The sequence below is a fragment of the Amblyraja radiata genome, chromosome 19, assembly GCF_010909765.2.
Source record: "Amblyraja radiata isolate CabotCenter1 chromosome 19, sAmbRad1.1.pri, whole genome shotgun sequence".
NCBI classification, from domain to species: domain Eukaryota; kingdom Metazoa; phylum Chordata; class Chondrichthyes; order Rajiformes; family Rajidae; genus Amblyraja; species Amblyraja radiata.
The window spans coordinates 43,062,303-43,088,010 of NC_045974.1; positions in this window are offsets into that span (position 1 = coordinate 43,062,303).

Here is a 25,708-nt window from a genome sequence, read left to right on the forward strand (position 1 = left end):
AGCGAGTTTTTCATAGGTGGATTGATATCAAGAAGTCAAGAGTTTATTGTCATGTGTCCCAGATAGGACAATGAAATTCTTGCTTGCTGCAGCACAACAGAATATTGTAGGCATAAATACAGAACAGATCAGTGTGTCTATATACCATAGACCGTATATACACACATAAATAAACAGATAAAGTGCGATAGGCTGTTATGGTTCAGAGTTTGTTTGAAGTTGTGTTTAATAGTCTGATGGCTGTGGGGAAGCAGCTGTTCCTCAACCTGGATGTTGCAGATTTCAGGCTCCTGTACTTTCTACCTGATAGCAGCAGAGAGATGAGTGTGTGGCCAGGATGGTGTGGGTCCTTGATGATGTTGGCAGCCTTTTTGAGGCAGCGACTGCGATAGATCCCTTCGATGATGGGGAGGTCAGAGCCGGTGAACTATGCCGTGTTTACAACTTTTTGCAGCCTTTTCCGCTACTGGACGCTAAAGTTGCCGAACCAAGCCACGATGCAACCAGTCAGCATGCCCTCTACTGTGCACCTGTAGGAGTTCGAGAGAGTCCTCCTTGACATACCGACTCTCCATAATCTTCTCAGGACGTAGAGGCACTGATGTGCTTTCTTTATAATTGCAACAGTATGCTAGGACCAGGAAAGATCTTCGGAAATATGCACGCCCAGGAATTTGAAGTTCTTGAAGTTGATATAAACAGATTGTATCCTATCCTTTCCAAAGCCCACAATCAGTTCCTTGGTTTTGCTGGTGTTGAGCGCCAGGTTATTGTGCTGGCTCCATTTGGTAAATCGATCGATCTCACTTCTATACTCTGACTCATCATTATCAGTCATTCATCCCACAACAGTGGTGTCGTCGGCGAACTTGATGATGGAATTGGCACTATGTCCAGCTACGCAGGAAATGGAGGGATATGTGTTACATGCTGCTAGATAAGAGATGCTCCTGGCATCATGTTTGGCACCTACATTGTGGTGGGGGCTCTCCTTATGCTGTACTGTTCTATATTCTATATTCTGTTCAATCTTCTACCTTTCTCCCACAAAGAAAAAGAGACTGTAGTTTTTTATATAGTTGGTGGGCGGATTAGAAGGAGGTGAAGGAAATGTTTCCAATCAGAGGGTGATGAGGGTGTGGGGCTCACTGAGTGAAAGTAAACAATAGATGAATAACAGGCAAGGACACCAGGCAACTCTTCATGGCTGGAATTAAGCTGCAACTTAGGTTGTGGCTCCACATGAAGCTGCTTCTCCATCCACTATCAGATCTTCAGTATGGCTGTTAATTCCTCATCTGTGCAAGCAACACAAAGGTTGGGAATACACTAAATCCAGTGGCACCTTCAGATCTGCGGGGCTGGATACACTTTGTACCAGTCTCCCAGCTTTCTACTGGCCATTCCTTCTAATGTAGTTAGCAACCTTCATTGGAATGCAAGCTTCAATTTGACTTTCCTTCGTATCACTTTACGCATTAATATAATTCTCCATATAATTCACTAGTATACAAAATCATGAGAGGAATAGATCGGGTAGATGCACAGAGTCTTTTACCCAGAGTAGGGGAATCGAGGACCAGAGGACATAGGTTCAAGGTGAAGGGGAAAAGATTTAATAGGAATCTGAGGGGTAAATTTTGTGTATGGAAGAAGCTGCTAGAGGAGGTAGTTGAGGCTGGGACTATCCCATTGTTTAAGGAACAGTTAGACAGGTGCCTGGATAGGAAAGGTTTGGAGGGTTATGGATCAAGCGCAGGCAAGTGGGACTAGGGTAGCTGGGATATTGTTAGCCAGTGTGGGTGAGTTGGGCCGAAGGGCCTGTTTCCACTGTATCACTCTATGACTCTATGATTCTAGTTCAATATTTTGTTCACAACAATAATTTTCAAATTTTAATTATTTTGTACATTTTTTTAATGTAGCTAAATTCATTTAAACAGATTTCCTTTAAATGTCTCCAAACATTTAAGGATCTCAGGAGTGGTGCAACATGCAAGAGAAGTCATTAGGTTAATATGAGAACAAAGTGCAGCCAGCACTTCACGTGCTACCCAGCCCATTGGGTTATACAAGAGTCCAACTTATATATTGCTGCAGACAATGCAGTTGCTGGAACCTTGAGCAAAACACAAAGTGCTGGAGAAACTCAGCAGGTCAGGCAGCCTCTGGAAAGGGAGCAAGCAACATCTGGACAGACGATGTTTCATGTCGTGACTCTTCCTCGGACTAAGTGGAATGGAAAGGAAGGTGAAGAATAGACAGAAATAAGGTGGAGGAGTGGTGGCAAATGGGAACAAATGGGATGGAAAGTGTGAGCAATAGAGCAGGAAGGGAATCCAGTGTTGGTGTGTGATCCAGTGTGTGGCAGGTGATCCAGTGGGTGGCAGGGGATTCAGTGGGAGGAGTGGGTAAAATAAACAAGGTGGAATGGACTGGAGAGTAAGATGGGAAGAAGGGTGTGTGTGTGAGAGGGCCAGGTTAGATGGGAGAAGAGAATACAGGACAGAAAGTGTGCAGGTTATCTGAAATTGGAAAATTCTATGTTTATGGCATAGGATTGTTGACCACCCAGGAGGAATATGAGGATAGACACAAAGTGCTAGAATAACTCAGTGGGTCGGGCAGCATAGCTGGAGAAAAGGGATGGGAATATGAAGTGTGGCTCCTCTTGTTGTGTTTAGCTTCACCTGGCAGTGGAGGATCCAAGGACATTCCGGTTAGTGTGGGATTGGAAGGGGAATTAAAATGACTGGAAACTCTTATGCTGCATAGCAGGTAGCAGCAAATATATTTGGACTCTACAAAATCAAGGGGGCAGCATTGGTTCAGACTTCAAGATTGCACAGCTACCTCCTGCCAACTGACAGCTGGCTGCCCTGCCCCATGAAGCTAGCTTTCTGCCCACTGGAGATGGCTAAAGACTAATGAGGGCTGGACTCTCACTTGAACAAGGCCTCCCACTGGGATGATCAACAACCCAGGGTTGTAATCACACAATAGAATATCTACCCCAGGGTTTTGAAGGAATGGGATAACACAAATCTTTGGTGACTGGATTTTGTCAAGATTTGGATACTCAGGCCACATGTATGGATTATTCTTTTATTTTTAAGAATATAAAAATGGCTCCTTTTGAATAAAAGGAACATTGACATAAATTGTGGGAGAAATCATTATACATCTTCATATGTAGAATGATGTTAGTGCTTAAAGTATTTCAAAAAAGGGCAGGAATTGACAGTCCAAAACAGTTTTAATATTAATCACAGTATTAACATTATAGCCTCTGCCAAAGTCACTGATCAGAGCAGAGTTGATTTCCTTTAAGTCTAAAGCTTAGCAAGCCAAACACACAATGCTATGTGTTAATTTCTTCAATTACCATATTTATAATTACCAGTCCATGCAGTGTAAAACTAAACATGTCATCTTAGCATCTCCAGAATAATTATTCATTAACTAATTAACTCCGGTTAATTCAAAAGTTCTTAACCCTGTCACCGGTCAGTTTTGGTTATGTAAATTTAATAATTGTACATTTGCACTTGAGATAGGAGGTCATCTAACAAACACAATGGAATATTCTTGCCCATACAATGAGAAGTCGTCTTATAAATGTCCTTTCCTTCCATCCGCCCATATGGATTCACATTGAGAGCACATATTAAGGCAATCAGGCAGGATAATGTGTTAAAATGTCACTGATTTCAAAGTGCCATGAATTCTTTACTGAATAATTGCCAGTATATTTTTAAATTGTGCAAATTCAGTTCATAAACTGTGACTGTTCTAAAATATTGTTTTCCCGTTCACATAAAATGTGGAAGTACTGACGAGCAGTTAGTTCAGCTATAAATACAGATTAGAGCTGGTTTAAAAAAGTTAATCCATGCTAAATTGATCAGTAGTGATCCTGTCCTTGCATAATATGCACCTATAAACCAATCTGAGTTTGCAGAGTAATTAAGGTATACTTCGAGTGAATACAATGCTCTCCATTTCAGTTTCCAACCTAATTGCTGTGCAATGTCTATCCAACCTTTCTCTGGATGAAAGACTCACTTCCCACTTCTCAACTTTGGTAAATATAGGAATAGTCTTGATCATCAAAAAATTCCAGTCTCCTTACCTGTTGTACAGGAAGAGCAACAGGAAAAAAGGTCCCCAACAGAAAGTGAATAAACCTGTAAAGGGCCTGTCCCACTTGGGCGTCATTTGCGCGTCATTTACGCAACAGGCCGGTAGTGACTGATGCGCGACACTCGCGCAAAAATCGTCTAGCAGTACGACAGTCACGCGCCAAGTGCTCTTGAGGGGGCTGCTTCTTTAGGGAGCCATTTGCGATGTTGTTCGTACTTAAAGGCCTGTCCCACTTACATGTCCCTGGCACGCAAATTACGCGACCTTGTGGTCGTGTTGAGCCGCGACGGTCCTGCAAAGTTCTCGCACGATTTCATGCGTATGCACAGCCATCTGGAGCGCGTGACGTCATTTGAAGATGGACACAAAGCTGGAGTAACTCAGCGGGACCAGCAGCATCTCTGGAGAGAAGCAATGGGTGACGTTTCGTATCGAGACTCTTCTTCAGTCTGAAAAGAAGGATCTTGACCCGAAACGTCACCCATTCCTTCTCTCTAGAGATGCTGCCGGTCCCGCAGAATTACTCCTGCATTTTGTGTCCATCTTCAATTTTCTTGGCCCCTCTCCGGGAGTAGAAGTGGGGGCGGATCCGGACTACAACGGCTGTGAGCCTCAGGCTTCTGCTGCTGTTGGAGGTGAGACATTGCTTCGCGCCAGGGTCTTCGGCCTGTCCCACTTTGGCCGTCAGTTCCGCGACAGGCCGGTGGCACGCAAAGATTTCGTTCGATACAAAAATTTCAGAGCCCTGTGCGATGTCGCGCACAACTACATACCCCTCCGCGCTTCTAAGTGGGGCCGGCCCCGCACGGCCATACGATGCCCGTGCACCTTAACGCGACCACGAGGTCGCGTAATTTGCGTGCCAAGGACATGTAAGTGGGACAGGCCCTTTAGTCCGATCTCTGTGGCAAGGATTTTCCCAGTGATAAATTTTCAAAACTACACGTGCCTTATACCCGGGTGCTCACGTGGTGCGGCGCTCAAATAATGTGCAAATGGTGCGCCGACGGTGTACGAGCAGCGCATGGTTACAGCCGTTGATGCACGGTGATGCATAATAAATTACCATTGGCAATGTTCGTGCATCACCGTGCGTAACCATGCATCACCATGCGCTACACGTACGCCATCAGCGTCTGCAAGGGATATGTCACGCAGAAGGCGCGCGAGGATTTTGCACATTCCAAAATCCTGGGGCGCCGCACAATACCGCTACTCACTGCATATGCCACTACGCCTCGCCACGCGCCATGCAAACGTCACGATGCGCCAACCAATTTTTAGGATGTCGCGTAAGTGACGTGCAAATGATGCCCAAGTCGGACAGGCCCTTAAGAGCCAAAGGTTTAAACTTCCAGGAACATGGGCCAAGAGGTATTAATGGAGAGCTCTGGTCATTGAGGCACTCCATTGACATTTTGATTCATTTAGGAAAGATATCTCTTAAATGTTGTGCCAAATATTTTCAAAACAGTCAAAATGTGTAAATGAATGTCCTCGTTGTTACATTAAAGAGAAGACTGAAAATATGTAATTGCAAACTATTTGTTCTACTTTTGAAATGTTTCTTAACAGTAAAAGAATGTGTAAGAAAGGCATAGAATCCTGGAAGCCTTATGGGCCTGTCCCATTGTACAAGGTAATTCAAGAGCTCTCCCAAGTTTAAATAAAAATCAAACTCGTGGTAGGCACGTAGAATGTACGTAGCGGGTACGTCGGAGCTCTGGATGTTTGTTAGCGCTCGTAACGCTAACGGCAGGTACTCAGGAAACGCGGTAAGCTTGTGAATACTTGTGAAGATTTTTCAACATGTTGAAAAATGTCCTCGAGAGCCCCGACTACCTACGAGCGGCTATTACCGTAATTCTCTGAGTTCGAATCAGGGGAAACTCGCGAGAACGCTTGAATTAGCTTGTACAGTGGGACAGCCCCTTTAGAATCCGAAAAGAATACTCAACTGCCTGATTCAGAAAACAGCTCTAGTATATCGATTGTTAAAGTAAAATAGGCCAAAATTTTTTTGTTCTCAGTTCCTTTTTGTTATAAATTGACAGGGGATTGACACCCACAGTATCATCACTATTTGTCACAAACAAAGTGTTTACTGAGACCCCTCTTCAGACTAGTCAGAGGCAAGGGAAATGAGAGATATAGACGATGATGTTGAGAGATAGAACAAATGAATGAAAGATATGCAAAAATGTAACAATGAGTATGCAAACAGGCCATTGTTAGCTGTTTGCTAGGTGAGAACGGAAACCTGCCGTGACTTGGGTGGGGGAGGGATGGAGAGAGAGGGAATGCCGAGGTACTTGAAGTTAGAGAAATCAATATTCATATCACTGGGCTGTAAACTGCCCAAGCGAAATATAAGATGCTTTTCCTCCAATTTGCGATTAGCCTCACTGTGACAATGGAGGAGGCCTAGGACAGAAAGGTCAGTGTGGGAATGGGAAGGGGAATTAAAGTGTTTGGCAACGGGGAGATCTGGTAGGTCCAGGCGGACTGAGCGAAGCTGGTTCAGTGAAATGATCGCCCAGTCTACCGTTTGGTCGCGTCGATGTATGAGTCCACATCTTGAACAAGGGGTGCAGTAGATGAGGATGAAGGAGGTGCAAGTGAACCTCAGCCGAACCTGAAAGGACTGTGGAGTTGCAGGGGGAGGTACCTGGGGAGGGGGTTACTGAGGGAATCGAGGGATATGGGATAAACAAACAAGTGGCATAGAGATGAATGCAGAGTAGCACAAGAAATCTTGAGGGATTCAACCCTATTTTTGAGGGTTCAAACACCTAAGTTCATAATGCAAATAAAAGGCTTGAATAAAGTAGCTACATTTATAATGAAGACCATGAAACCACCAGATTGTTACAACAATTCATATGTTTCACTTGCCCCCTTCAGGGGAGGAATTCTGCAATCTTTAGGAAGGGATTGCTGATGTTAGTTTAAACCAAATTTAGACACAAAATGCTGAAGTAATTCAGCAGGACAGGCAGCATTTCTGGAGAGAAGGAATGGGTGACGTTTCGGGTCTGAAGAAGGATCTTGACCCGAAACATTACCCATTCCTTCTCTCTGGAGCTGCTGCCTGTCCCGCTGAGTTACTCCAGCACTTTGTGTCCATCTGCCATCTTTATCCTGATCTGATCAAGGCTGCATGGTTGAATGCGGCTGATTCTTTAGTGTGCTTTGAAATGGCTTCCAGTTTGGAATGCTAGTCTTGGCACCAACGCCAACATCTTGAAAATTAATACATTTTTTAAACACTTCTGAAACTAAACTCAATCTAATTTTATCCAACTGAACTTCTCAACGCATACCCAGCAGGGAAGTGAAGCCTAAGCATTGAAATAAACATTTAGTGGCAATTTTGTTTTTTTCTAACTGATGAAGAAAAATCCAAATAGAGAAGGATAACGTTGAAAGTATTTCGAGAAATGGGCTGAATCATCTAAAAAATCTTGCAATATCGAGAATGAAATGTAAGTTCTATTACACTAATAGCATTCTAAAGCTGTAGATAAATTATGAATATTTAAGTAGAGATTATGTAATGTCATATGAGTGTTATGCTTAAAAGTCTTTACTAACTTTATCCTAGACTATCTCAGCTCCCCTATGAAAGAGCTAGATTGCTCTCAAGAGATGTGGTCTAATTCAACACTTCAAGGTAAATATCTCGAATAAAATCATAAAATGACACTGCTTAGAGAAGGCCATTCAACTATCATATCTATTCCTGCTTCACAATTATGTAAACTAAAAGCATGTCAATAAATAATGAGTAAATAATATAAAGGAAACATGCTGATTAAACACTGTGGCATGGGCAACATATTTCGAGTGAAAAATAAATCTTTACATCTGTTCTGGTCCGTTTCTCTCTCTAAGTTTGTTATTTGATCTATAAACCAAATAGAACATTTCACCGAATTTTATATAATGTAGCTATTTTATGAACTTTAGAATTGAGAACTTTGAAGACATGAATGAGCTGTGACAAATTTCTAGGTAGCAGGAATGCAGGCAGAATTTGCAAGCCCTCTTAATTTCTCCAGTCCAGCTGGTTTTGGCACCACCAACAGTCCGCATGGTTTTGTATGTGGGAGGTCGTGTCTCACAAACCCCTGATTGTGTTTTTTTGAAGATGTGGCAGAGAAGGTTGATGAGGGCAGAGCTGGTGACGTTGTATATATAGATTTCAGCAAAGCATTCGGCAAGATTCTGCAAGGTACGTTGCTCTGGAACGTTAGATCGCTGGGGATCCATGGAGAGGTAGCTGAACGGATAGAAAAATGGCTTCATGGAAGGAAGCAGAGGGTGAATGTGGAAGGATGTTTCTTGGACTAGTACTGTGACTAGTGGTGTGCCTCAGGGTTCGGTGCTGGGCCCACTGCTGTTTGTCATCTATATCAATGATTTGGATAAGAACATTTTGATGATGGTGATTTGGATGGCTTGATTAGCAACTTTGCAGATGACACTAAATTGAATGGTGCTGCGGATAGTGAAGATGGTTATCAAAGATTACAGCAGGATCTTAATCAGTTGTGCAGATGGGCTGAAGAATGGTTAATGGAATTTAAGGCAGAGAAATGTGACCTGTTGCATTTTGGGAAGTCTAACATGAATCGGAGGGATCTAGGAGTGCAGGTGCACAGTACCTAGAAGTAGTTTCACAGGCGGATAGGGTGGTTAGGAAGGCTTTCTGCACATTGACCTTCATCAGTCAGAGTATTGAGTATAGAAGTTGGAAGTTCATGTTACACATGGATAAGATGCTGGTGCGGCCATTATTGTGTTCAGTCCTGGGCACCATGCTATAGGAAAGATGTTGTCAAGCTTGAAAGGGTTCAGAGAAGATTTACCAGGTTGCTGCCAGGACTAGAAGGTCTGAGCTATAGGGGGAGGTTCAGGAGGCTGGGAGTCTATTCCTTGGAGCGCAGGAGGATGAGGGTTGATCTTATAGAGATGTACAAAATCATGAGAGGAATAGATCTGATAAATGCACGGATTATTTTGTCCCTAGTAGGGGAATTGAGATCCAGAGGACATTGGTTAAGTTGTGGAGGGAAAGATTTAATGGGAACCTGAGGGGTAACTTTTCTACACCAACGTTGGTGGGTGTATGGACCAAGCTGCCGGAGGAGGTAGTTGAGACATGTACCATCACAACATTTTAGAAATATTTAGATGGGTACATGGGTTAAATACGTGGGGTGGGAGGTTGCAACCTTCACGTGGTCCACCCTGTTTCGACTAACGCAATCAACCCGACGTGCACAAATAAGATCGAAGAAGAACAAGAACAAGAAGAACAAGAACAAGAACAAGAACAAGAACAAGAACAAGAACAAGAACAAGAAGAAGAACAAGAACAAGAACAAGAACAAGAACAAGAACAAGAAGAAGAACAAGAAGAAGAACAAGAACAAGAACAAGAAGAAGAACAAGAACAAGAAGAAGAACAAGAACAAGAAGAAGAGCAAGAAGAAGAACAAGATCAAGAACAAGAAGAAGAAGAAGAACAAGAAGAAGAACAAGAAGAAGAACAAGAAGAAGAACAAGAACAAGAACAAGAAGAAGAACAAGAAGAAGAACAAGAAGAAGAACAAGAACAAGAACAAGAAGAAGAAGAAGAACAAGAACAAGAACAAGAACAAGAACAAGAACAAGAACAAGAACAAGAGAACAAACAAAAAGAGACAAGACAAGAAAGAACAGAACAAACAAGAACAAGAAGAAGAACAAGAAGAACAAAAGAAAGAAACACGAAAGGAAAGAACAAGAAGAAGAAGAACAATACAAAGAACAAGAAGAAGACAAACAAGAAAGAACAAGAAGAACATAAAAGAACGAAACAAGAAGAAAGACAAAGAGAACAAGAAGAAGAACAAGAAAGAAAAAGAAAAAAGAAGACAAGAAAAAGAACAAGAAAAAACAAGACCATAACAAGAGACAGAACAGAACAAAAGAACAAAGAAAAAAAGAAAGAAGAAGAAGAAGAAGAAGAAGAAGAAGAAGAAGAAGAAGAAGAACCCGAAACGTTGCCTATTTCCTTCGCTCCATAGATGCTGCTGCACCCGCTGAGTTTCTACAGCATTTTTGTGTACCGTATGATTCTATGACTCTGACTAAATGAATCTGTCAGAGTATTTCTAATAAACAATGGGATTCTAAATTCGACTTTGATGATATTCTGATGGGCTATATCACACCAGATAAAGCTTTTCAGAATCTTTTCAGTTAATTGAAATTATTTTCCAGAATCGAGCTGCAGAAATTCAAGAATGCTTGCTCTCCTAGGCTCCAAAGAGAAGCCTGTGGCTCAGGCAATTATCTACCTATTCCTTCTCTCCAGTGATGCTGCCTGTCCCTCTGAGTTACTCCAGCATTTTGTGTCTAACAGGTAATTATCCAAGCAGGAACATGCACAACAGCCCGCTTCTTAGGTTTTGCTTACCTGACCAGCCTTCATTTGAATTACTGACAGGCAATCTCTGCACCACTTAATCATCCCAATCCTCTCTTCCCAACCCCTACTCCTCTCTTCCTCACCAACCTTGTATAACTTGGGCTGAGAGACAAGCTAACTGGGAGCAATCAAATCGTAAAGGCATAGAGGCATACTTTCATAAAGCATAGAAACAGGCCCTTCGGCTCATGTTGCCCATGCTGACCAACTTGCCCCCAGCTACACTAGTCCCCCCATCAAAATCATGAGAGGAATAGATCTGGTAAATGCACAGAGTCTTTTGCCTAGAGGAGGGTAATTGAGAACCAGAGGACATAGATTTAAGGGGAGGGGGGGAAAGATTTAATAGAAAACTGAGGGGTACCATTTTTACTCAAAAGGTGTTCAGTATATGTAACGAGCTGCCAGAGGATGGGCGGGAAGAAGAAAGGAAGAGGTGGAGACAGTGAGCTGAGGGAGAGCTGTGAAGGGGAGGAGAAAGCAGGGACTATCTGAAATTAGAGAAATCAATGTTCATACTGCTGGGTTGTAAACTGCCCAAGCGAAATATGAGGTGCTGCTCCAATTTACGGTGGTCCTCACTCTGGCCATGGAGGAGGCCCAGGACAGAAAGGTCAAATTCGGAATGGGAGGGGGAGTTGAAGTGCTGAGCCACTGGGAGATCAGGTAGTGAAGTGCTGAGCCACCAGGAGATCCTGATAAAATCTCTTTGGATATTAATATCCATTAATATTCTCTGCCAGAGCTATTTCTGCCTCCTTTTTTGCCCTCCTTCTTAAGTATACCTCTTAGTTCCCAAAACTCCTCTTGGGATACATTGTTTCCAGCTGCCTATACGTGTCTCACACCTCCTTCTTTTTCCTGACCAGAGCCTCAATTTCTCTCATCATCCAAGCTTCCTTACACCCACCTGCCTTGGCCTTCACTCTAACTGGAACATGCAGGCCCTGAGTCTTGATATCACACATTTAAAAGCATCCGACGTTCCAGACATTCCTTTGCCTGCAAACAAACTGCTCCAATCAACATGTACAAGTTCCTGTCTGACGCCATCAAAGTTGGCCTTGCCCCAATTGTGAATTTTAACTCACGGGCCTGTCCTTTCTTTATCCATAACTATCTTAAAGCTAATAGATCAGTGGTCGCTGGTTCCAAAAGACTCGCCTATGAACACATCACTCACTAGTCCTTCCCAATTTCCTAAAAATAAATCAATCTTAGCCCTTTCCCATGTAAGGCCCTCTATGTATTGCCCAAGGAAATGTTCCAGAACACATTTGACAAATTCCACCCCATCTAAGCCTTTTGCACTATGCACCCCCCCCCCCCCCCCCCCACCTTCACATCAGTCTGAAGAAGGGTCTCAACCTGAAACGTTGCCCATTTCCTTCACTCCATAGATGCTGCCTCACCCGCTGAGTTTCTCCAACATTTTTGTCTACCTTCTGAGTTTTAATTAAGCTCTTTTTGGGATTTGATGTATAATGGTTTCTTAGTGGAATCTAACCCCCATCACAAATCCTAATGATTTCAGGCCAAGTGTGTAAAAGTTAATACAATGGTTTTGTTAAGCAACTTCAAAGGTATTTCTGCCAAAGTTCCCAGAAGGAAATTTATAATGATTAACTTTATGGACATTATGGGCTGTTTGGAAACAAAGGCAATTAATTGATATTCGCAGTCAGTCCCTGAACTTAAAAGCTAAACTTTGCAGATTTAAAGCCACAATGTCAAGTGGTTCCTTTGAGAAGCAATAACTTTCAGTTTTCTAGATATGAAGTTACCTTAAAAACGCAGGTTTAAAATGTTTCTGTAGTCCCCTCTTGCTTTTAGCATTCCCAGCTAATAAACCACTTCAAATATTCCGTAATGACTATATCTGCTTTTCATCTGTATTTCCATTTTTGAAAATATAAATCTAAAAGAGGCAATGAGTAATTAAAGGGTTATCAATTGACTGCAACAAAAATATGTGCTGTTATCATAAAGAACTAATGCTCCCCATGTATTTTGGTAATATAATTATCAACATTAAAACACATATTTAGTTTACATATTAATGTTTTTAAATTATTAAGAAGTATTATAATTGCAATTATTTCACTTATTAATACTGCAGCACACACCTGAGTTTCCTGCTGAGCTACAGGATGTGTTCTGCTTGCTTCTGTTACATCTGCCAAATTAGACAATTTCATATCTGCCACCTACTCATTAGCCATAAAATAAATAGGAAGAGTGAGAGTATATGAAAGCCATACTTGCATTGCCACTATTACAGAGCAGCACACACTAAGAGAAAATAAGAGGTGAACGTAAGCTAATGACAATGTTTAGCACAAAGGGATTTTATCCTGAATGACCTCGTCTTTATTTTTTTGAGTATCTAAATCTCAAATCTGTTTTTTTTTTTAAAAGAGAATTGTGGTGCTTAATGAGTGGAAAAAGACAACCAGTAATTTTCGTGGAAGGATAGTAATTAACACATAATGGTTTGCTGGCTGAAGAATGAATAGGAAGACGAACAAAAATCCAGTCTTAGCAAAATATGTGACTCGATCATTAGTTGCTTTTTTAGATAGTATATCATTTGAAGTGCTCCATGAAATGGCAAGCATAAAAAGCAAAGGTATGGTCTAACCGCATGCTAATTAAATCAGAAATCGCAAAGAAGATACATCAGATTAAATTATGGGACTGAGACTGGCAAGATAATAAAAGCAAAACTCTTCACAATAAATAACATGTCTAAAATTACGGAAAAATCCCAAGCACCGATTATCAATGTGTGTGGGTGACAGGTCATTCCCGTAACTTCTATCTGTTATTTACTACTGCCGAAATGACTGACTGACTACACTTTTTAAAGCATTCAAATGGATTTATAACTGTTGTCTTACATGTGAATGATTGCTACAATTAGAATGAACAAAAAGATATTAAACCTATTTTGCTCCTCATGTCATTAGATGCATATTTGATAACCCATTCAAAGATATACTGCATCCAATTTGTCTGGATCTCCATCAACTTGGCGGCTAAATTGACATCGAAGGTAAACGTAAGGCATGTTACTCACTTGAGGGCTATCACGAACCATTGTTTAGTTTGGTTTAGTTTAGAGATACAGCACGGAAACAGGTCCTCTCGGCCCACCAAGTCCGTACCGAGCAGCGATCCCCACATATTAACACAATCCTACACATGCTAGGGACCATTTTACATTTATACCGAGCCAATTTACCTACAGACCCGTACATATTTGGAGTGTGGGAAGAAACCAAAGGTCTCTGGGAACGGCCACGCAAGTCAAGGGGAAAACGTACAAATTCCGTACAGACAAGCACCCGTAGTCAGGATCGAACCCGGGTCTCTGGCACTGTTAGGCAGTAGCTCTACCACTGCACCACCGGGCCACTGTTTATTTTTGCTTTTAATTTATCCTGATTAGTCATCCCATCCAAAGAATCTTTAATATCAGTATTTCTCCAACCAGATCAAAAATAGACAATGAATCTAACATTGGACCGAATTAATATCTCCAGTATAATTTATTTTAAACTAGAAAGCATGCAGGGAAGATATGTGAGGATGCTGCCAGGACTTGATGGATTGAGCTATAGAGAGAGGTTGAGCAATGTAGGGGAATCGAGAACCAAAGGTCATAGGTTTAAAGTGAGGGGGGGGGGAATATTCAATAGGAACCCGCAGGGCAACTTTTTTTGCACAATGGGTGGTGGGTTTCTGGACAAACTCCCAGAGAAAAGCACTGTGGCGCAACGGTAGAGTTGCTGCCTTACAGCGCTTGCAGCGCCGGAGACCCGGGTTCGATCCCGACTACGGGTGCTGTCTGTACGGAGTTTGTACGTTCTCCCCGTGACCGCGTGGGTTTTCTCCGAGATCTTTGGTTTCCTCCCACACTCCAAAGACATACAGGTATGCAGGTTGATTGGCTTGGTGTATGTGTGAAATTGTCCCTAGTGTGTGTAGGATAGTGTTAATGTGCGGGGATCGCTGGTCGGTGCGGACTCAGTGGACCAAAGGGCCTGTTTCCATGCTGTATCTCTAAACTAAACTAAAAACTAAGAAGGAAGTTTAAAAAGCATTTGGACAGGTACATGGAAAGGATGTATTTAGTATAAGGGCTAAATGCAGACAGGTGATTAGTCAGCATGGGCAAGTTGGGCTGAAGGGCCCGTTTCCACGCCATATGACTCTATGACACTATCATCTAATATAGTCAGTAGAAATGGAAGGTTAGATTTAAAGAATCCGGTATCAAGTAATTAGGGAGCCAATTTAAAGGCTTCTACAAAACAATCAAAGTCAGAACCAATGGGAAATAAATGGAAAATAAACCAAATGTAGTATTTTGAAATACAAGATCAAAACAAGAGATCAATTAGGGTTTAATGACTGTCTAAGTATAGTCAATTTATTTTTAGTGTGATGTTTGTAGATATAGCTAGGGAAAGGTCTCTGACAAAGTTACATTGAATAGTGGAGTTTGTGGGGGCAGTAGACACTTATATCTGAACAGTATCACTGTTTGTATTAAATATCACGACATAATGAATGAAATGTGCGCAGGACAAAGCAGAGAGCTTGACATTCAATATTCAATATTCACCCCCAGCTTGCATGTGCCCAATTAGTTTAATAAACCAAGTGTACTTGAGGGCCATTGTTTGATGCACACACTGTTTTTGGTAAGCAGTCTCTTTTTTTTGTATTTGTTCAGAATTTGCTATTATCATAACAATGAATGTGTCAGCACTTGCCACCTTTATACTGCAAAACAGGCAGCAATTACTAAAATCCTCACATATTATTTTAAACATGGCTATCCATGGCTGTGGTAGGTTGCTCTTTCATTAGATATGTTACTACAGGTTTACCCATGTAATCAACACAGAATTAGTGGTATGATTAGTTTAGTTTAGAGATGCAGTGCAAAACATGCCCTTTGGCTCACTGAGTCTGCTCTGACCAGCGATCCCCACAGATTAACACTATTCTGCAGAAACTGGGAACAATTTACACTTAAACCAAGCCAATTAACTTACAAATCTGTACGCCTTTGGAGTGTGGGAGGAAACCGAAGATCTTGGATAAAACCCACACGGTCCCAGGGAGAACGTGCAAACTCGGTACTGACAGCACCCGTAGTCGGGATTGAGCCAGGGTGTCTGGCGCTGCAAGCGCTGTAAGACAGAGCTCGACCCTGCGCCATCTGATGTGCACCCATGATTAAACAAATAATTGAAAATGTTGAATCTTGTTGAATGAGGTGTAACTAGATTGTTTTAAAGTCTTTCTCAGGCTCCCTAAATTTGGAAACTGAATTTTTTACATGCCCTCAGAATAGCATCTGCAAATGTGAAAGATTTGAAATTCTTTATTTCCCATAATATCTGTTAATATTATAGCTCCAATCAAATGCTCTGGTCTTTACACGAAAAGCTGGAGTAACTCAGCAGGTCGGACAGCAACTCTGGAGAAAAGGAATAGGTGACGTTTCGGGTCTAGACCTTTCTTCAGAGTCAGTCGGAACTTCTTCAGTCTGAAGAAGGGGCTGAACCCGAAACATCACCTATTCCTTTTCTCCAGAGATGCTGTCTGACCCGCAGAGTTACTCCAGCTTTTTGCGTCCATATTCGGTTCAAACCAGCATCTGCAGTTTCTTCATACACTGCTCTGGCCTTTACTGTGCTTTCTGCAAGGTGCATAAAACGTTGGATAATATTAATACTTTTCTGTGTACTGTTTACTCTGTGAGTTTCTTCAGAACAAGCGGTCACAGTTTAAGGATAAGGGGGAAGTCTTTTAGGACCGAGATGAGAAAAACTTTTTTCACACAGAGAGTGGTGAATCTGTGGAATTCTCGGCCACAGAAGCTAGTTGAGGCCAGTTCATTGACTATATTTAAGAGGGAGTTAGATGTGGCCCTTGTGGCTAAAGGGATCAGGGGGTATGGAGTGAAGGCAGGTACAGGATACTGAGTTCGATGATCAGCCATGATCATATTGAATGGCGGTGCAGGCTCGAAGGACCGAATGTCCTACTCCTGCACCTATTTTCTATGTTTCTATGTCCCAGTGACTCCTCCATGCACTTGACAGTCACCATTACACTGCTGCTCACGTTTCCCCCTGTATGTGGTAGTCAAATGCAAATCATACGAAAAGAGGGCAAGTCTACTGCTCAGATCCTTATAGGCAGGTTTCTTTGAAGGTTAGCAACAAGCACCACCTAGTACTGCTAAGAAAATACAGTTCTATGAAAGTACAGATACAGTGAACAGAGCAGGGGGAAAGGTTTTTGGCACGCTTGCCTTCATAGAGTCCTGAGTGTTTTAATGTTCCAAAATGGAATAATGAAATTCTTACACGGGTCGGGGTATTGAGTACAGGAGTCAGGACATTATGTTATAGTTGTACAAGTTATTGCTAAGGCCACCTTTGGAGTACTGTGAACAGTCCTGGTCACCAAGACTTCACTAAACTAGAAGATTTGCAAATTAAAAATTCTGAAGGTGTTATGGGATCTGGAGGGTTTGAGCGATAAGGAAAGACTGGATAGGATGTCATTTTTCCTTGGAGCATAGGAGGTTTAGAGATTACCTTATAAAGGTATACAAAATAATTCTTCTTCTTATCGAGTCCACACACAAGATTAGAAGTTGTTCAGCCAGAGCTGAACACACTTCTCGTCATCTGCATACCATGGTGTCTGTCTTGTCACTTATTGTGCTTCTAGTGTGTGGTGGTGGAAAGATTGGTTGGAAACAGGGCTGCAATGTGAATGCTCTTTCCTTGACCCCTGCGAAATAATGAAAACCATAGATAAGGTAAGTAGTCATAGTCCTTTACCTAGGGTGGATGAATTTAAAACTAGATATAAAGTGAGGGGAAAGATTTAAAAAAGACCTGAAGAGCAATTTTTATACACTAAGTGTGGTGCATGTATGGAACAAGCTGGAAGAGGTGGTTATGAAGCCAGATACACTTACAACATCTATCCATCCATATAAGTATACAACTCTGATCTTGTATGTGAATTTGTGGATTTGTTCGTGTGTGATCACATCTTCTCGAAAAAATGATGCGCTAATGGTAAAAAATTTACATATTCCGATAGAGATTTATCCCATGAAGTCCAAAAACGCCTCATCTGAAAAATTCATGCATCATTTCTCGAGTTATTAATGAAAATGTTCAAAAATCTCAAAAAACTTGGAAAAAACAACTGTCTTTCGCTTAAGGGCCTGTCCCATTTCAGTGGGCTGTTTGCGACCTTTAAGCTCGGGGGCACTCGCCTGAAAAACCGCGAGGTGGAACAACAGTCAGAGAGGAACACACTCACTCACACACACACAAACACATCGCAAAGGCGGGGGCCAGGGAAAGCGGGGGAGCGCTGTCTGAAATTCACATGGTGCAAAGCCAAGGTGATACCTGCGATTAACAGGAAGGTTAAAGATGGCTAGCACAGAGTACCGTAAGTCTTTTAAAAGAGCGGGGAGAGGAGGAGGGGAGAAGGGTGGGAGAAAGGGGGGGAGAAGGGGGGGAAAGGTGGGGGGAGAGAGGGGGGGAGGTGAAGGGGGGGTGAGAAGGGGGGAGAGAAAGGGGGGGGGGGCAGAGAAGGGGGGGGCAGAGAAAGGGGGGGAGAAGGGGGGGGGAGAAGAGGTCACCTAAATAGGACAGGCCCTTTATTCCCCGTAACATTGTTGCTACCCAAGTACACTGAGTCCTGCTAGCTAGCAAATACAATTGTGTTTTTTTTAAAGATCAAAAATGAGGGAGGATGAATTAGGCAAAATGAACAGCCCCTGCGCAGTTGTCGGCTATGGGTGAGTGGTGGAATATTGCCTTGGGGAATGGGTTATGTTGGAGAAATAGGTGAGTGGTGGAATATTGCCTTGGGGAACGGGTTGCATTGAGGGACCAGGCCTCCCATGTGACAGGGACGCAACGGGTCCAACTTGGTCTGGTATTCTTATAAATCTCTCATCTTGTCCTCTTCTGGTTTGCTTTGCTTTTAAATATGTGCAGAAACAGTACCCGATAGCACTACGTATTTTCGCCACCTTACTCGCCATTCTCCTGTCCTGCAAGTGCATCAAGTTTCATTCCGATCAGTGCAATATTACAAAAGTTATTCGCCTCTCATTTGCTGAGACGGCGATGCCTCTTCCGGCACCGTTGTCAATCATTGGTGGCGAGAATAAAGCTGAAGGAGCAGAGTGAACAGAGCATGGGCTGTGTTCGGGGGCAGTGGCGACCACCACGACGAGCCGGGAGCCGTTGAGTGCAGCCGGGGCTGGGAGCCAATGAGTGTGACAGGCGCCGTGGACAGGAGCCACTGAGTGAATCCGGAGCCGGGTCCTGGAGCCGGTGAGTGTGGTCGGAGCCAGGGCCAGGAGCTGCTTAGCTCACAATCTCCCCTCCCTCACCGCCCCTCCAAGAAGCCCCCTTCCACACGCCCGCCTACCCCCACACCCCCCTCCCCCCTCCCTGTTACACACCCCCTCCCCCACATACACCCTCTTTCCCACAGACCCCACCTCCCTCCCCAATGCCCCACGCCCCCCTCCCCCACACCACCCCTCCCCATGCCCCCTCCTCCCCCACACCCCCACACCCCAACACACCCCATCACCCACACCCCCATCACCACCCCCATCACCACACCCTTCACCCCCACCTCCCCCTCCCGCTCCCCCACACCCCCACTCCCCCACTTCCCCAAGCGCGACCAAACCGGAAGCGGAGGTCGAGTGATCCCCGTATAGGACCTGTCCCACCAGCATGCGACTACATGCGGCGAGCGCAACCAAACCGGAAGTGGGAGACGCGCGGACGTCGAGTGATCCCGTACGAGTTGACGTGAAGTTTGAGCGAAGAAGTACGCCGTCAAGACGCTGCGTACGGTGTCGAGACGCTGCGTACGCCGTCGTGATGCTGCGCACGCCTGTCGAGGCGGAGCGTACGGCCTCAATGTGGCTGCGGGCCGGCAGGCGGTTGCCGTGCGGAAATTTTGGACAGGGTCAGTTTTTCGGGATGTCGGGACCAGCTCCGCACAACTCCATACGGCTCCGACGATCGAAGTGGGACCGGCCCCGCGAGGCCATACGGCTCAAGCGACCACGTTAGGTCACGCTTGCCGCATGCAGTCGCATGCTCGTGGGACAGGCCCTTAAGGGAAAAAATATACAATTAATGGCCAAACCCTTAACAGCATTGATGTGCAGCGGATCTTGGAGTCCAGGTTCATAGCTCACTGAAGGTGGCAGCTTAAGTAGGTAGGGTAAAGAAGGAATAAGTTATGCTTGCCTTCATTGCTAGGGTCATTGAATGTCAGGAAGTCATGATGCAGCTCTGTAGGTCTTGGGTTGGGCCACATTTGGAGTATTACATGCAGTTGTGGTGCCCCATTACAGGAGCGATGTGGAGGTTTTGGAGAGGGTGCATAGGAGGATTACCAGAATTCTGCTTGGATTAGAGAGTTTCAGTTACAGAGAGAGGTTAGATAGATTTGGATTGTTTACTCTGGAACATTGGTGGTTGGGGGATACTTGATAGAAGTGCAAAGATTATGAGGGACATAGATAAGGTACATATTCTGAACCGTTTTCTGACCAACACTAGCAAAAAGGTGAGAGGGAGAGAGTTTAATGGAGATGTGCAGGGCAAGTGTTTTACACAAAGAGTGGTGGGGACCTGGAACACATTGCCAGGGGTGGTGGTGGAGGCAGTTATGATAGTGGTGTCAAACAGGCTTTTACATGGATCATGTGCAGGCAGATGAGATCAGTTTAACTTGGTATCATGTTCTGCACAGGCATTGTGGGCTGAAGGGCCTGTTCCTGTACTGCACCACTCTTTGTTCTATGTTCTATGTCTGTCACTACCACAGAAAACGTAGTAAAATTGAGGCCACTGTAAAACAATATTTTTCCCACATTTAACCATATTAGTTCTTTGTTATTGGAAGAAAATGTACACTAACATTCTAGGCTGAATTATGCAAAATATGCCAATTTGAAAGTCAATACATTGCTGTGCATGAGGTCTCCTTGCTCCTGCTTTAAGTGGCAGTATTGTCAATCCTCAGCAGAATGTATTCAAGTGGATAAATATGTGGAGTCTGATACAGCTAAGTGTGGATAGTTGCTAAGGGTTTGGACACGCTAGAGGCAGGAAACATGTTCTCGATGTTGGGGGAGTCCAGAACCAGGGGCCACTGTTTAAGAATAAGGGGTAAGCCATTTAGAACGGAGATGAGGAACACTTTTACTCACAGAGAGTTGTGAGTCTGTGGAATTCTCTGCCTCAGAGGTCGGTGGAGGCCGGTTCTCTAGATACATTCAAGAGAGAGCTAGATAGGGCACTTAAAGATAGCGGAGTCTGGGGATATGGGGAGAAGGGAGGAACGGGGAACTGATTGGGGATGGTCAGCCATGATCACATTGAATGGCGGTGCTGGCTCGAAGGGCCAAATTGCCTTCTCCTGTCTATTGTCTACCATCTCATAAGGAAATATGTCCAATGTGTTGAGTGAACGACTAAGCCTTCAAGAAATAAAGGGCAGCACTGCTAGATTGCATAGTGCCTCAAATCCACTATTGAACTGTTTTTTGACTTGCCATGAGTTCAACGTTTTCAATTGGTGGTGCAGCGGTAGAGTTGCTGCCTTACACCACTTGCACGCTGGAGACCTGGGTTCAATCCTGACTACGGGTGCTGTCGGTACGGAGTTTTTACGTTCTCCCCATGACCTGCGTGGGTTTTCTCCAAGATCTTCGGTTTCCTCCCATACTCCAAAAACGTACAGGTTTGTAGATTAATTGGCTTGGGTTTGTATACTTGGTACAAGTGTAAATTGTCCATAGTGTGTGTAGGCTTGTGTTAATGTGCGGGGATCACTGGTCAGTGCGGACAGTGGGTCGAACATCCTGTTTCTGTGCTGTATCTTTGAACTAAACTAAACAAGTTTTTGGGGATCCAAATCACTGCATGCCACTTGGGAAACTGTTGAATGATATTTTGTACAGATCAATGCCCATCTTCCGCAGATCAATGCATATGTAGTTCGATGCAGGTCTGTACCAAACTAACTGTGAACATCGCAAGGCTTCTCCCTGTACATCAATAAATGATCACCTCATATTCTTTCCTCATTTGTTCACTTGCTGTGGAGATACCTGGAGCAGGTTGTTCATTTTATGAACTTTAGAATTGTCTGTGCTTGAACAGGGAATTCTTTCCTGTGTTTCATATAATTGAAGGATTTATTTTTTTCAGCCAGCATTTATTGCACATCCCTAGTTGCCTGGAGTTGGCGCAGTGGTAGAGTTGCTGCCTTAAAGCGCAGACACCCGGGTTCGATCCCGATTATAGGGTGCTGTCTCTACAAAGTTTGTATGTTCTCCCTGTGACCACGTGGGTTTTCTCCGGGATCTCCGGTTTCCTCCCTCACTCCAAGATGTACAGGTTTGAAGGTTAATTAACTTGGTATAATTGTGACTTGTCCTTAGTGTGCTGACAAGTGCTAGTGTGCAGGGGTCAGTGGTCGTTGCGGACCCGGTGGGCCATGGGGCCTGTTTCCGCGCTGTATCTCTTGACTAAACTAAACTAAACTAGTTGAGAAGCTGGCAGTAAGCTGTGTTCTTGAGCCACTACAGTCCATTTTCTGAAGGTATTCCCACAGTTCTGCTGGGGCAGAAATTCCAAGATTTATGCCCAGAAATAAAATATTTCCAAGTCAGGTCCTCCCATGCACAAATGACTTTTGTCCTTCTTAGAGGTAAAGGTTATGCGTTCGGTAACAAGGACTGTCAGTAATGGTCATTTTAAATTTCAAAGGCAAAAGTTTATACTCTCACTTGTTGGAGATGGTCATTGGGCTGAACATTCGCAGCACCAATGTTATTTATCAACCATATTTCAATGTTGTTTAGATCTTGCAGCTGTAGGAGATGGACTGCTTCCTAATGAATTAAGCATCATGCAATTATCAGCAAATCTACACATCTGTGACCTGGTGATAGAAGGAAGGTCATTGATGAAGATGGTTGCTCTGAGGACAATGTCCTGAGACATTCTTGTTGCCATACTCTGAGGCTGGGATGATTGATCCTCAACAACTTCAACCATCTTTCTTTGATGTCCATATGACTCACATCTCTCCTCTGCAATACAACCCTTTAGCCCATGTAGCCAAGGAAAGCAACTGCGGTGAACTCTACAGATAACATGTGTAGTAAGGAACTGCTTTACATCAAAGATAGACACAAAATATAGGAGTAACTCAGTGGGACAGGCAGCATCTCAGAGGAGAAGGATCCTTCTACCCAGAGATGCTGCCTGTCCCGCTGAGTTACTCCAGCATTTTGTGTCTATCTATAGATAACATATCTTCACCCATTGCCCCATCTATCTACCTCCACCTTATTCATCCTATCTCTTTTCTATTTATGAACAATGGTGGGAAAGCAAAAAAACAATTTAATTGGTCTCTTGTGCAAATTTATTTCCCTTTGCTATCAGCATTAACCCTGGCCGTTCACTCGAATAGGACAAATAACGAGCTCTGTTGGTGCACAATTCAACCTGGTGATTAGTTTCAAACCCCATCCTAATCACTACTTAATGAACATCAAGCTTCACCAAATTAACCAGCTTTCACTGATAACTCTTGGTAATAATTTCTCAATCATAAGTAGCACTAAACATAGCTGCCCAAAATGTCATCTGCCTCTACAATCCATTCAATTCGTGCCATAGGCAGTGGATGAATTTCTTGGTCAATGTTTCCAATGTTCATGTGATAAACATTAAAATTCTTCTCATCCTCGACAAACTTTAATTTAGTTTAGTTAAAAGTTACAGAGCAGAAACAGGCCCTTCGGCCCACCGAGTCCACGCCCACCAGCAATCACCGCATACTAACACTATTGATCCTACACACACTAGGGACAATTTTTTCACATTTGTACTATTTATACCAAGCCAATTAACCTACAAACCTGTACGTCTTTGGAATGTGGGAGGAAACCGAAGAGCTCGGAGTAAACCCACGCAGGTCACGGGGAGAACGTACAAACTTCGTACAGATAGCACCCATAGTCAGGATCGAATCCAGGTCTCTGCCACTGTAAGGCAGCAATTCTAGTGCTGCGCCACCGTTCCACCCTTAAACTCATTCAAATTTAGAGTTGTAGAGAAAAACAGTCTGAAAACAGGCACTTTGGCTATTGCCCACTGATTATTGTTCACCACGTTTACACTAATCCTACCATAACCCATTTTATATCCCCTATACCATTCACCTACACAATAGAGGCAATTAATGGTGGTCAAGTAACCTGCTGACCAGTAAATTGTAGGGATTTGGGAAGATGTGAGAATTTGAGCAGCCGTTGTGCACGCGTGGCTCAGACTGGAGGTCAGGACTGGAGCCAGGTCAATGGCGCTGGCAGACAGCAGCTACACCAGACCCCACACTGTACCATCTCAAAGTTACTCTTCCTCTTCCCTCACCAATCTCAATCAGCTACATAAATTTTACACACATATTCCATCTCCATTCAAAGATCATCACTCCAGGCCAATTCCCCCTTTGTTTTCCACCTGTTCAAACTCTTCACCCGCAACCACATGTCCTTTGTTCCACTAAAACTGCCCTTTTGACGTACTTTTATTGGGTGATCCATTGCAAAGACGGCTAGCGTATTAAATAGAGCACAAATAAGGAATAAGAATAAGGTATAGCAATGTTACAAAATTTTGAGATTTAAAAAATCAAGTCTGTAATTTATCCCATCAGATAAAGCATAAAAAGAAGTTTAATTTGTCACCTAATTCACTTTCATATCTTCACTATTAAAAATGTTATGGCCATTTTCATACTCGTTAATTAGCATCTTGTTCTCCATTGCTTTTCCATTGACTTAACACTAAAGCTGTGATCGAGGACAGTCAAATGGCCATACCTTTATTAAAAATTAAGAGAACTAAAAGAAATGTTCAGTTATTATAGATTGAAGCATTCTGAAACAAATATGAAACAATCTTACTTAGATGACTTGAAATTAAAGCATATAATTAGTTAGTTACCTAATTGTAGCTAATTACAAAATGCAATTACTAGATCTAAACATCTATCAATTTCTTAAGAATAGATTAACATTTTTAAATAGCCTAAGTGTCCAAATAACATTCACACAAGAATTCACAATATAACATAATTTATAAATCTCATTGTCATGGATTTACAGGCCAAATGGAAGGAATTTAATGTTTAATACCTGTAAATTAATGGCCATATAAATCAACTTGCCTGTGGGTTTTTCTGGAACGCAACCATTTGGAACGTTGTGGTTTGCAGTGATTTGGATCCCCATATCTGCATGGAAAACACTGCCCGTTGGTATGGGGACTAAATCACCGTTTCGCAACATAAATGTGAACTAAAGGTATATTAAGGACCACTTTTATACATAAAAATAAACCGCTTTCTTTTACCTGTCACCTACATGAAATCTGTCCCCGTTGTCAGCGTTGACGGCTTTAGAAGCTGATTTAAAAATTAATCCAGCGCTGACCGAGTTGGACGATTAAAAAAAAAAAATAGACAGAACGCCCGTCGGAACGATTCTTCAACAAAATCTTGCACTCCAACCAAATATAATCCAGGACAAGGTAAGAAAAAAAACGCATTTTAACCCCCCCCCCCCCCCCCAAAGGCGCCAAAATCGTGCACACGGCCAGTGGCAGAATTGCAGCGCCGCTGAAGGTAAGTATTGTAACATACCTATAAGGTAGCAGAATATTGAATGGGGCACTGCAACAAGTTGCATTCTCTATAAATTTTACACTGCAGTTAATCACTTTCAATCTTCCCCCCAGGGGTGGAAGATTGCAACCTTCACGTGGTCCGCCCTGTTTTGACTAATGCAATCAACTCGACGTGCACAAACGGAAGATCAAATAGAACAAGTTGTCCAACACCTTTAGGCTGTGCACGCCACACGAAAGAAGAATCTTCCCCACTAAAAAGAGTTAGGGTGGTGGGTACATGGGA